Below are 12,938 nucleotides of genomic sequence, written 5' to 3' on the forward strand. Positions count from 1 at the left end.
GAGCTGGGATCCTGCTGTTTCCTTTTAAAACCTCTAGGGTCTAGGCTAAGTGTGGCTTATTAAGAAAGGCTTCCTCTCCACTGACGCTTTGCCAAAATCCATAAAATCACCAGTCTGGGAGGAAAACAATGGACATTTAAAAATTAATTTCATGCCAAATGAGTGCCTTTCAAGCTTGGTTAAAGTGACACAGTCCAGTGTGAAAGGAGCCCAAAGAAGTATCTGAAATCAAATAGATTAAACTATCTCTTGCGTTGATAAGATATTTATAACCGAATGTCAGGGCTTGATTGGACTTTGGAGAAAATCAAACATAACCCTGTAATTTTATAAGTGAAGAAATCAAGGCCCAATATTTGAAGTGAAGTTACTTGATATGTCACCAGGCTAATTACTGGTTTGATTTTTGTTTGTTTGTTTTTGTTTTGTTTTGGCAGGGCAATGAGGGTTAAGTGACTTGCCCAGGGGGTTCACATAGCTAGTAAGTGTCAAGTGTCTGAGGTCGGATTTGAACTCAGGTCCTTCTGAATCCAGCGCTGGTGCTTTATCCACTGAGCCACCTAGTTGCCCCAATGCTAATTACTGTTAAGACTCAGGATTCGAATCCATTTCTCCTGACCCCCAGTTTCAGGATTCTTTCCATATCACACTGCCTGCTTGTAACTGGCTGGGGATAATTGGGGGAGAAGAAAAGATTAAAGAAAGATTTTTTTCAGAAGGGGCAATGACAACACTGATTAAAAAAAAAAATATTTGAGAGGACATTCCTCAGTCTCATTGCTTGGGCAAAGATGGTAGGAGACCAGAATTGGTGCAAGGGTTCTAGTCTCATCTCTGTCAAAATCACTTTTGTGACCATCAACAAATCTCTGAACATATCTGCACCCCAGTTGCTTCTTGTGATGACTGTTAAGGCCTCCTGTTTAGTATAAAAATTCTATGGCTCCATGATCTTCCTTTAAAGTTAACTGCAAAATAGTTTTTCTTGTCAAAATAGAAGATTCATTTTTGTCCCATCTTTAGGACTTGACCTCAACAGTTTTTTTCCTTTCTCAGTGTTGAAATATATTACTGTGAAATGGTCTCATCTTTTCAGTTGATTAGTCAACAATCTGTATCAGGTGCCTACTGTGTGCTCAGTTCTATGCTGGAGTAAGTAGTGAAATGACCTGGTTATGAAATCATGTGCTGCTCATTGTCACAGAAAACAATACCTTTAAAATTGTTTATCAAAAGGCAAGATTTCTGAGTGAGTCACTCCAAAGTGGCGTGACCGAATCTTATGCTGCTCATGTCTTTTGACAGTGACACATACTTTATATCCCAGGCTGGTCCTGTAACTCAATTCTATCTCTTCAACTGTGTTTCTTTAGCTGGAGCAGCATTGCCATAGGTAGTGCATGTTGGATTTTGAAAAGGCAACATGGTGTGGGCAGTGAAAAAGGCATTGACCCCAAATTCAGGAGGCTTGGTTTCAAGTCTTACCTTTGTTTGTTACAGTGTGACCTTGCATGAGTCCCCTTGATCTCTCTGAGCTTATGTGGCCTCCTTTACAAAATGGTTGTAACAGTGCCTCCCCAACCCTTCTTCAGAGCTACTGTGATGAAAGTGATCTATATGTATGTGTATGTGTATGTTTGCCGATGTGTATGTATACATGTTTATCTATGTGTATGTGTATGTATATATGTAAATTTATAACTCTTCTGAGCTATGCAAATCTGTCATAATTAAAAATAATACTGTATACTTGTATACATAACATCTCTTTTCTGCTATTGGTTCCCAAATAATCAAGTACAAAGCAACCCTTGCAACGACTCGTGCATGAGGAATGCAATTTGAGTTGTTAGGTCTCTTTTTGGGTGATGACGAAACTGTATGGAAATGGTCTAGTATGCTTAGAGCAATACATAAATGCTAAAAGTTGGAACTTAGAGCATGCTAGGACATGCATGTTGATATATAAGGTGTTCCACTCTTCACAATTTCATCCTGATATATACAACAGGATCCTAGTATAACTATACTACCATGCTAGTACAAGCATGGGTTAGGTGCTTAATTGTATTTCCTGATCTGCTTACTGATGCCCCAAGAGAGCTGCCCAGAGAAAACGATTCAGATAATAATTAGAAAAGCTCAGAGTCTCTTTGTGGGTGATGACAAAGCTGTAAGGAATGGTCCGGTCTATCTAGAGCAACACATAAATGATAAAAGTTGGAGTGTAATACACATGCTAGGACATGTATGTTGATAGCTGGTGTGTCCCTCTCCTCACAACCTTATCACTATCTATGCAACAGGATGCTAGTACAAGCATGGGTTAGGCACCTAATTGCATTCTCTGCTTTGCTTACTGCTGCCCCAAGGGAGCTACCCAGAGAAAATAATTCAAACTATTTTTAGAAAAGCTCAGAATGTGCATGCACACAAAGAAACAGATGATTCTCAACTTAGAGACAGCTAATTGGTATAGTACATAGTCCAGAAGATTTGAATTTGAATCCTGACTCAACTACTTACTAGTTGTGTGACCCTAGGCAAGTCTTGTAATCTTTCTCTGTCTTAGTTCCCTCTTCTGTTACATGGATATCATAAGAGCACCTACCTCATAGGGTCGTTATGAGAATCAAATGAGACTATGTATAAAGAGATATACATACATATACATATGGATATATACACATATATCACTTTACAAACCTTAAAATATAAACACCAGCTATTATTATTATTCTTATTTTTTGTGTGTGTGTTAGGCAATTGGGGTTAAGTGACTTGCCCAGGGTCATACAGCTAATAAGTGTTAAGTGTCTGAGGCCGGATTTGAACTCAGGTCCTCCTGACTCCAGGGCCAGTGCTCTATCCACTGCTCCACCTAGCTGCCCCCTATTGTTATTAATGAGATAATTATTAAGATAATATTTTTAAGTGGTTGACACAGTGCCTGGCACACAGGTACTAAATAAATGCTTATTCCCTTCCCTTCTCTTCCTTCCCATCTCTTATTATCAGCATCTCTATTCATTCAAGGTGACATGAAATATCGAGAAGACTTCTTCTTTGCTTCTCCTTCTCCTTCTCCTTCTCCTTCTCCTTCTCCTTCTCCTTCTCCTTCTCCTTCTCCTTCTCCTTCTCCTTCTCCTTCTCCTTCTCCTTCTCCTTCTCCTTCTCCTTCTCCTTCTCCTTCTCTTTCTCCTTCTGGACAATGAGGATTAAGTGACTTGCCCATGGGGCAGCTAGGTGGCACAGTGGATAAAGCACTGGTCCTGGATTCAGGAGTACCTGATTTCAAATCCAGCCTCAGACACTTGACACTTACTATCTGTGTGACCCTGGGCAAGTCACTTAACCCCCATGGCCCTGAAAAACAAAAAAACAAAAAACAAAACAAAACAAAAAAGTGACTTGCCCAGGGTCACACAGCTAGTAAGTGTCAAGTGTCTGAGGCAAGATTTGAACTCAGATCCTCTGGAATCCAGAGTCAGTGCTTTATCCACTGATCCACGTAGCTGCCCCAAGAAGTCTTCTTTAGTATGGCCATTCCAGATTTATTTCCTTTTTTGACAGGGTTACCAACCTGGCAGATCAGGGGAATGCAGTGGATATGGTTTGCCTAGATTATAAGCAAAACAACTGATAAAATCTCCTGTGTTATTCTTATGGAAAATGTGGAAAAATATAGGCTCAGCGATGCCAGTACAATTTTCCCAGATAGCTATTATTCATTGAATGAAGAAAAATCATGAAGGTTTCAGAAGAAGAGGTCTCCAGGTGCCCCAGAGTTCTATGTTTGACCCCTGTGCTGCTTCAGTTTTGTCATCAATGTCTAGGATAAAGTCATAAAAGGACATGCTTCTCCAGTTTCCAAATTTTATACCACTGGAGAGATAACAGATGTATCTCATGCCACTGTTAGGATTCACAAATATTCCAAGAGGCCAAAGCATTGGGATAAATTAAATAACATGAACTCTAATAAGGAAAAATGCTTGAGTTTAAAATTTTCCAGAGGGGGGAAGCATGAATAGACAGCAATTTTTCTGAAAAAGATCTGGAGATCTGAGTGGACTGAAAGCTTGATAAGAGGTAGCTAATGAAGCCCATCCAATCTTAGGCTCTATTAAGCGAACACAGAATCATAGATTTAGAGCAAGAAATTAACTTAGAAGGAAACTAAGGTGTAAAGAGGGAAAGGTATTTGCCCAGTGCTTTATACCTGATGCTGTCCTTGTTGCTGCTATCAGCAGGCATTCCATTTGGGGGAGAGTTGCTCTGTACAGACTCACAAATGAGTCTGAACATTTTCCAAACCGCTCTCTACATAGTTGCTAAATTGATATTTCTAAACCACAGGGCTGACTAGTCTGTCACTCCCCTGCTCAAGAAGTTTCAATAACTCCTTGCTCCCTGTCTGTTTCTGTGACAAGATACAAATATCACTGACATTTAAAGTTCTTCACAAACTGGCCGCAATCGATCTTTCCCCACTGATTTCATAGATCTCCTTCTCATGCACTTGGGGGTTACAATATCCCACCCCACCTGCCCTATTTGGCATTTCCCATAAAAGACATTCCATCTTCTTACTCCCTGATTTTGCCCAGTCGGTCTTTTATATATGAGCTAATGAAATGTTCTCTCTCCTCATCTCTGCCTTTTGAATCCACTAGCTACCTTCAAGGCTTAGCTCAAGGGCTTTCTCTTGTAAAAGGCCTTCCCTGACATGTCCCTCTGAGTTATTAGTTTCTCCCCTGAATAAAATTACTTAAAAAAAAAAAAACTTGGCATAGTTGTCAAATTAATTGGCTCAGTAGATTGGGCAACTAGGTGGTGCAGTGGATAGAACACTCGGTCTGGAATCAGGAAAACCTGAGTTCAAATCTAGCTGTGTGACCCTGGACAAGTCACTTAATCCTTTATGTCTCAGTTTCTCATCTGTAAAATGAGCTGGAGAAGGAAATGAAAAACCACTCTAGTATCTCTGTCAAGAAAATCCCAAATGGAGGAAGAGTTGGGTATAACTGAAATGACTCAACAATAAAGATTGAACACTAGATTTGGAATCAGAACCTACTAAATGTGTGACCTGGAGTAAGTTATTTAACCTCAATTACCCTCTGTTTTCTCATCTATAAAATGGGGATATTAATATCTCCTACCTCACAGAGTTATTGTGCAGCTCAAATCAGATAACATATATGTAAAGTGCTTTGCCAGTTTTAAAATGCTTTATAATTGATACCTATTATTATTAGGATTATTATTTCTATACAAATTACTCTCCCAATAGACTGTCAACACGTTGTGGGCAAGGATTCTTTCATTTTTGTCTTCCCATCTCCGTCATATGGTGAAAAGGACTAGATTGAAGATTTCACTTATTGGGGATAAGGCACTTTAAGATGAAGAAACGTGGGGCAGCTAGGTGGCGCAGTGGATAGAGCACCGGCCCTGGAGTCAGGAGTACCTGGGTTCAAATCCTGCCTCAGACACTTAACACTTACTAGCTGTGTGACCCTGGGCAAGTCACTTGACCCCAATTGCCTCACTAAAAAAAAAAAAAAAAAGATGAAGAAACGCTCTCTACCAATGAAGTCAGCACCTCCTCTGGAACAAAGAGTTTTAGAGAGTTGCATAGAACCCTGAGACATTAACTTACTTGCCCATAGTCAACCAGCCTGTAATATGTCAGAGACAGGACCTGAATCCATGTCTGTCTGGCTCATGGGACAGTTCTTTATTATTATACCATGTTGCCTCTGGCACACAGTAGGCACTTAATAATTTTTTTGTTTGTTTGTTTTGTTTTGTTTTTTGAGGGGGGATAATCAGGATTAGGTAACTTGCCCAGGGTAACACAGCTAATAAGTATCTGAGGCTACATTTGAACTCAGGTCCTCCTGACTCCAGAGTTGGTGCTCTATCCACTGTACCACTTGCTGGCCCCTTAATAATTACTTATTTAATTCAATACAGACTGAGCCCCCATGGGATGTACTTTTTGGTATCTGGTCCTCATGACACCACCTATAATTTTTTTGAGGGGGACAGGGCTATAAGGATTAAGTGACTTGCCCAGGGTCACACAGATAGTAAGTGTCAAATGTCTGAGACCAGATTTGAACTCATGTCCTCCTGAATCGAGGGCTGGTGCTTTATCCACTGAGCCACCTAGCTGCCCCACCTGTAAATTATTTACAGGAAATTTATAAAATAATTTGTAGAACTTTGCCTCGAGCACCACAGATAGCATAATATAACTTAGTTGGGACCTTGTCTGTTGCCCGTGAGGGCAAAGGTATAGTGGAATGAATAATGCTATTGATTAGCTGGGTGACCTTGGGCAGATAAGAACCTCTCTGGGCTGATTTCCTCATCTGTTAAAGGAGAATCTTAGATTTGATCATTTTGAAGGCCCTGGTATTTGCTCTTTCTGTGATTTCTGAAAGAAGACAGAGCACTGAACAGTGAAAAGAACACCAACCACTGTCTAAATGACAAGCAAATTCTAATCGGGATATTTGAGCCCGCAGTGCCATCTAGCCCAGTTTCTGAAGACTGAGGCAGCTCTGGTTGGGTGTAAATGTTTGGGGCTGTTCTCTAGTGTGCTAGAGCATTCTTTTTTTTTCTAAGTATAATTATCAGAGCTTATGTTTCATAGTTAATGCTGTCAAGCCTTTTAAACTAATTGGTCTTTTATAGAAAATTTAACTGAAAATTAACACATCTTTTAATAACATTGCTTTAACTTTAATGGCACTTTGCCTTGCGTTTATAATTGCTCTAAAATTGTCATTTTCCATGTCATAGCTGCCATTTTTATATTTGCCAGTTTTCATGGTGTAGGTTTTTATTTTTAGTAATTTTTTTTTTCCTTATGAGGAGAGAGAACCATTTGCTATTTTCCATCTACTTTGGGCCACATTTGATTCAGCATGAGGTGGGGTGGGGGTGGGGAGTAGGGGAAGACCATGGGATTAGAAGCTGGGAGACCTGGGTTTAAGTCTATGCTCTAATATGTCATAGGAATATGAGTAGATAACTATGTAACCTTTACAAACCTCAATTTCCTTTATCTGTAAAACAGTGGTAGTAATAGTCATATTTTATACTTCATGGGGCTGAGGATCATAGAATCATTTCTAGAGAGGTCTAACCTCTTCATTTCACATAATAGGAAAGTGAGGCAAAGAGAGGTTGAATAAATTGTCCAGAATCACACAGGGGATAATTGATGATGGTGGTGGTGGTGGTGGTGATGGTGATGATCAAAGAAGATAGCTAGCATTTACACAAGTACTTCAAGGTTTACAAAGAATTTGACATATGTTATATCATTATATTCACGGCACCTCCACGAGGTGGGTACCCCACTTTGGTCAAATCTCTATTTTGCAGATAAGGAACCTGAGGGAATAAGTGACTTGTTCAGAATAACACCGTAAATGTCCGAGACAAGATAAATACAGTGAACCCATGTTCTGTGACTACAGAACCAGTATTCTCTCCATTGGACTATGCTCATTGTGAAAAGTGCTTGGCAAACTATGTACTATATAAATGTGAGTTTTTTATTTTAAATTATGAGACTAGGGTCCTGCATTCTAAATTGAGTGGACACTCCTATTCCATAAATGAAACTCCTTCCTACCAAGATCAACATCTCTGCCACTAAGCCAGTAGCCACAAGGGTGACTTGGGATTTCTCTTGCCTGACAGCATGACTTACCTTGAATTGCAGAGAACTTTTCCTGATAACTGTACTTATTCCTCTCTGCCTCCTCCTCAAATTATCATATATATGCTCACTGATCCATTCATCAATCAATAAGTATTTATTAAGTGTCTATTATATGCCAAGCACTAGGGACAAACATACCGTGAATGAAAGGTTCCCAATTATTTGCTTACATGGTGTATCCTCCAATTCCCACTGTGTTTGAAAAATCCTTGAAAGGAGAACCTCCCCCCCCCACATTTAATAAATATTTATTGGATTGGATTAGATTCGATTGGATTGGGTTGGGCTAGTTTGCATTGGATTAGATGGGGTTAGATTGCATTGGATTGGGTTGGGTTGGACTGGATGGAGCCTACATGCAAACAGACCTAAGGACTAACAATTGTTACAACATGAAGCTCCTGCAGAGAAGAATCTATTGAAAAGAATAGCTCAAAGAATAGTTAACAGTTCAACATCAGTGTGGCAACCAGTCTCCAGTGGAGTATCTCAAAGATCTGAATTTGGCAATGTGCTATTTGACATTCTTATCAATGGATAAAAGCAAAGATGGCATACTCATCAAATTTTCCAACAACACAAAACCAGGAGGGATAGATATTGTTGTTTGTACTTCATTTTTGAAGAGGACCATGACATTGGGGTGATGTCATGATGATTTGCAATTTATTGGATTTAAGTGAGGGTGGGCTATACAAGATCACCAACTTCACTCTCTCCTCCAGAACCATCTGGGTCCAGTGGCAAGCTGTAGATCAGGACAACTAGAGATGACCCTAGATGTTTAAAGCAATTGGAGTAAGATGACTTGCCCAGGGTCACACAGCTAGTGAATGTCTGAGGTAAGATTTTGTACTCAGGTCCTCCTGACTCTAGAGCTAGTGTTCTATCCATTGAGCCACCTAGCTGCCCCATAGCTAACATGATACATAAGTAACATGCTGTATAGCAGAGTAACGATTCCCAAAGATCTTGACAAGTGAGAGCAATGGGATGAATTTACTAAAAGGAAATTCAATTAGGATAGAGCTAAAGTCATCTATAACAGTTGGGGGGGCTGTTAATGGACTGAAAGCTCATTGTGAGTCACCAGGGCTATGTGGCAGCCAAAATAATTAATATGACCTTGGGTTACACTAAGAGTGGAATAGCTGGGGGCAGCTAGGTGGCACATTGGATAGAGCACTGGCCCTGGAGTCAGGAGGACCTGAGTTCAAATCCAGCCTCAGACACTTGACACGAGCTGTGTGACCCTGGGCAAGTCACTTAACCCTCAGTGCCCCAGGGAAAAAAAAAGAGTGGTATAGCTTTCAGAAATAAGGAGGTAATCATCTCGCTGAGTCAACCCTTGTCAGACCATTCTTGGAGTACTGCTTTTAGTTCTGGGCACTGCAGTATGAGAAGGGCATTGATCAGCTGGAGAGTATTCAGAGGATAGGCAAGATAGTGAAGAACCCTGAATCCTTGTCACGTGAGGGGAGACTAAGGAACTGAGGATGTTCAGGCTGGAAGAAGAAAGTTTCAGGGGAGTTCCGATAGCTATGTTCCAGTATTTGAAAGGATGTCTCAGAAGGGGAAGATGTATGCTCTATGTTCTGGTTGCCCCAGTAGGGCAGAACCAAGAATGAGCAAGAATTTCAAATTGATACTCTGTCAGGAAAAGCTTCCAAATAATTAAAACTATTCAAAAGGGGACCCAGGTTCCCTTAAAAGGGGATGGGTTTCCCTTTTTGAGAGATCTTCAAGCAGGGACTAGATGATCACTTGTTGGGTGTGTGACATTGGGGATTCCTTTTGTGTAGAAGCTATGCTCTTAGATGCCTACTGAGATTACTTTTAACCCTAAAATTCTATGACAATGTCTGGATGGGATAATCCAAAGTCCAATGACCCCGTGACTTATTCCATGCAAATGATAAACTTGGCCAATAGACAGACTTTGCTATGCTCTTGGGGGAACCCTGGTTTGGTGGTATTTTTCCCTGAATATATTATTTTGATAATCATACTTTCAGGTAAGTTTTTGTTTCTTCTGTTTCTTTCCCTTTTTACCCTCCCTTATATATCCACTAATTGCTCATTACTTTAAGGTTCCTCTCCCTCTCCACCCCCCACAAAAATCCAATCTTTTGTAGGGAAAAAAGCAACAAATAATAATAATCCTTTGTATTTTCTACATATTATGGCTTTTGTTTCAAAAGCACTTTTACCTCTGAGTTTCCAATTTATCCTACTCACATCCCTAGGAGTTTGAGGGGGGGATGCTTAATACCATTCCCATTTTATAGTTGGAAGACTGAGGCTTAAAGAACTAAAATAATTCTTGATTAACTAGCAGAATGGGAACTAGAACTAAATTCAGGGCTAGTTCTCCTTCCACAAGACTATCTGACCCTGTCCAAGGTCAAGCCAGTATGGTAATGATTCTAAGAAGGTAACATGATAGGATGCATGGGAAATACTCTTTGATTAAAATATGAATTCAATGGACAGTGCCTGCTTTGCTCCAGGCAGGAGAGAGATGGGGAAACTGCCTTTTGAGTAATTGGAAAGACTTGCATGAAGTGATGTAGAGTGAAGTAAACAGAACCAGGACAACGACTTATACAATAAGAACATTGTAAAAAATGAACAAAATGGAAAGATTTAAGAACTGATTAGTATAATAGCTGTTGTTTGTTTGCCCTTCCTTCTTGAAGAGTACCATGACATTGGGGTGATGTCATAACTTGCACTGAAATGGATTTAAGTGAGGCATGGCTGTGCAAGGTCACTAACCTCACTCTCTCCTCCAGAGCCATCTGAGTCCAGTGGCAAGATATATATCAGGATGACTGGAGATAACCAACTATTATAATAAAGGAGGATTGGGGATGAAGCATGCTAGCCACCTCTTAAGAGAGAGGTGACAGATTCAAGATGCAGAATGAGGCAGACATTTTTGCACAAGGTCAATGTAGGGATTTGTTTGTTTGTTTTGTTTGAGTATGCATATTTATTACAAAGGGTTTTTTTAACTTTCCTATTTTATTGGCATGTGAGAGGAGAGGCAAAGATTTGGGAAGGAAAGAAAATAAATTATTGATAACTGAAAAATACAATTTTATTTAAAATTTTGAATAGTTTGTTATGCTATGATGAGTATGCCTTAAAACATTTTTAATGGTTCTTAAATGTCTAGAAAATGAGATAACCATGGTTCTTCCATAAAGGGAAACTTCCCTTTCCAATGTACCATATTCTAGAGATTGGGCCAATCTATATCTCTTTATTGTTGTTGTTTGTTTGTTTGTTTGTTGAGAAAGGGGCAGGGTTCCAGTTTAATCCAACTGTAAAAATGAACTTCATTAAATACATGAATACACCCATCCACACATGCACATATTCATAAACTCCAACTCATTAGTGTTAATGTCTAGGAGTATTAACTATAAATGCTGTTTGTTTCTTCCCTGAACAATGTGTGGTCTTGCTCATTCCAGTTGAGCTATTAATGTCCAAATTGCTACATATCTCTGCCTAGGAGAGGACCAGAGCACATAACAAGTGAACTCTCCACGGTATAGTTTGTTTTAAAAAATATATTAAAGGTTTAAATGGCATGAAGATTTTTGGGACATCTCATATGGGCTCTGTGTCTTCTGAACCTCAATTTTTATAGATTCCTTTGAAGGCCAAAAATGTTGATTCTCTTTTTACCCTCAGGACAAAAACACACATTAATTAATTAATGAGGATGTTCCTTTTTATATTACTTCACTGAATTGGAGCATCTGACAGTAGATTCAATATGATGATGATAATTATAAAGTTAATATGTTATCCCGTGTTAAACATTATATCATATATAAAAACTTTTTATCCTTAAAGTACTTTCAAGTGTACAAGGTTCATGATGATGTTCTACAACCCAGTGAGGAAAATTCAATAATGCTAATTATCCCCATTTCACAAAACAGGAAACTAAGGCTTAAACATTATAGGGTAACAGAATCATAGAAAACTTATAAGTTCTCAAAAGGGAACTTATAGATCACCTAGTGCAAATCCCTCGTTTTACTGTGGAGAAAACTGGGTAATGCCTCATTTTATTGTGGAGAAAACTGGGTCTCAGAGAGATGAAGGTTAAGTTACTTGCCGAAGATAACTGTTTGAAAGTGCTAGGGTTTGAATTTGAACCTGACGTTCTTGTTCTCTTTCTTTCTTCCTTCCTTCCTTCCTTCCTTTCCTTTCCTTTCCTTTCCTTTTCTTTCTTTTCTTCCCTCCTTCCTTCCTTCCTTCCTTCCTTCCTTCCTTCCTTCCTTCCTTCCTTCCTTCCTTCCTTCCTTTCTTTTTTTTCTTTATTGTTTTCTTTTTTTTTTTTTTTTGCAGGGCAATGAGAGTTAAGTGACTTGCCCATGGTCACACAGCTAGTAAGTGTTAAGTGTCTGAGGCTGGATTTGAACTCAGGTCCTCGTGAATCTAGGGCTGGTGTTTTATCCACTGTGCCACCTAGATGCCCCCTGCCATTCTTTCTTTCATACTTTCAGGCATCATTGTAGACGTGGGGAAGTAGCTTGATATAGTGGACATGGTTTGAGTACAAATCCCACATAAGGCATGATTGTAGGCAAATACCTTAACCTCTTGGAATCTCAGTTTCTACATCTATAAAAAGGGGATAATAGTACCTGTTACCTTGAATGGTTGTTTTGAGGTTCTTAGATTCCAAATTACTATAAAAATGTTAGTTATTAACTGGAGACATGGTATCAAGCCATTGATTTTGCAAAAGAATATTGTTGCTTTCTTTTTTTTTTTGCCACTACAATGAGGGAACCAGGACTTATTATTTGGGTCAACAATTTGTTGATAATTGAGCTTCAGATATCAAATTATGGCCAGTGACAAATGGGATCTTGGCACATTGGAGGATATTGCCAGTCCTGGATGAAGGAAGGTTCCCTTTTGCCTGCCCCGCCCCGCCCCCCCCCCCCGAGCCCACCCCCATCTTGGTTATGAAAAAAGTCAGAGCTTATGTAAGAAAGAATCTTTTCTTTATTTTTGGTGAGGCAATTAGGGTTAAGTGACTTGCTCAGGGTCACACAGCTAGTAAGTGTTAAGTATCTGAGGCTGGATTTGAACTCAGGCCCTCCTGACTCTAGGGCCAGTGCTCTATCCACTGCACCACCTAGCTGCCCCAAAGGATCCT

General features: G+C 39.6%; 1 protein-coding gene across 23 annotated transcripts in view; it reads right to left on the reverse strand.

Annotated features, from left to right (window-relative positions):
* KCNMA1 (potassium calcium-activated channel subfamily M alpha 1) overlaps positions 1-12,938 on the reverse strand; it is a 929,290-nt gene that overhangs the window by 21,779 nt on the left and 894,573 nt on the right. The window lies entirely within an intron of this gene.

The sequence above is a fragment of the Dromiciops gliroides genome, chromosome 2 (genome assembly GCF_019393635.1).
Source record: "Dromiciops gliroides isolate mDroGli1 chromosome 2, mDroGli1.pri, whole genome shotgun sequence".
Taxonomy (NCBI): Eukaryota; Metazoa; Chordata; class Mammalia; order Microbiotheria; family Microbiotheriidae; genus Dromiciops; species Dromiciops gliroides.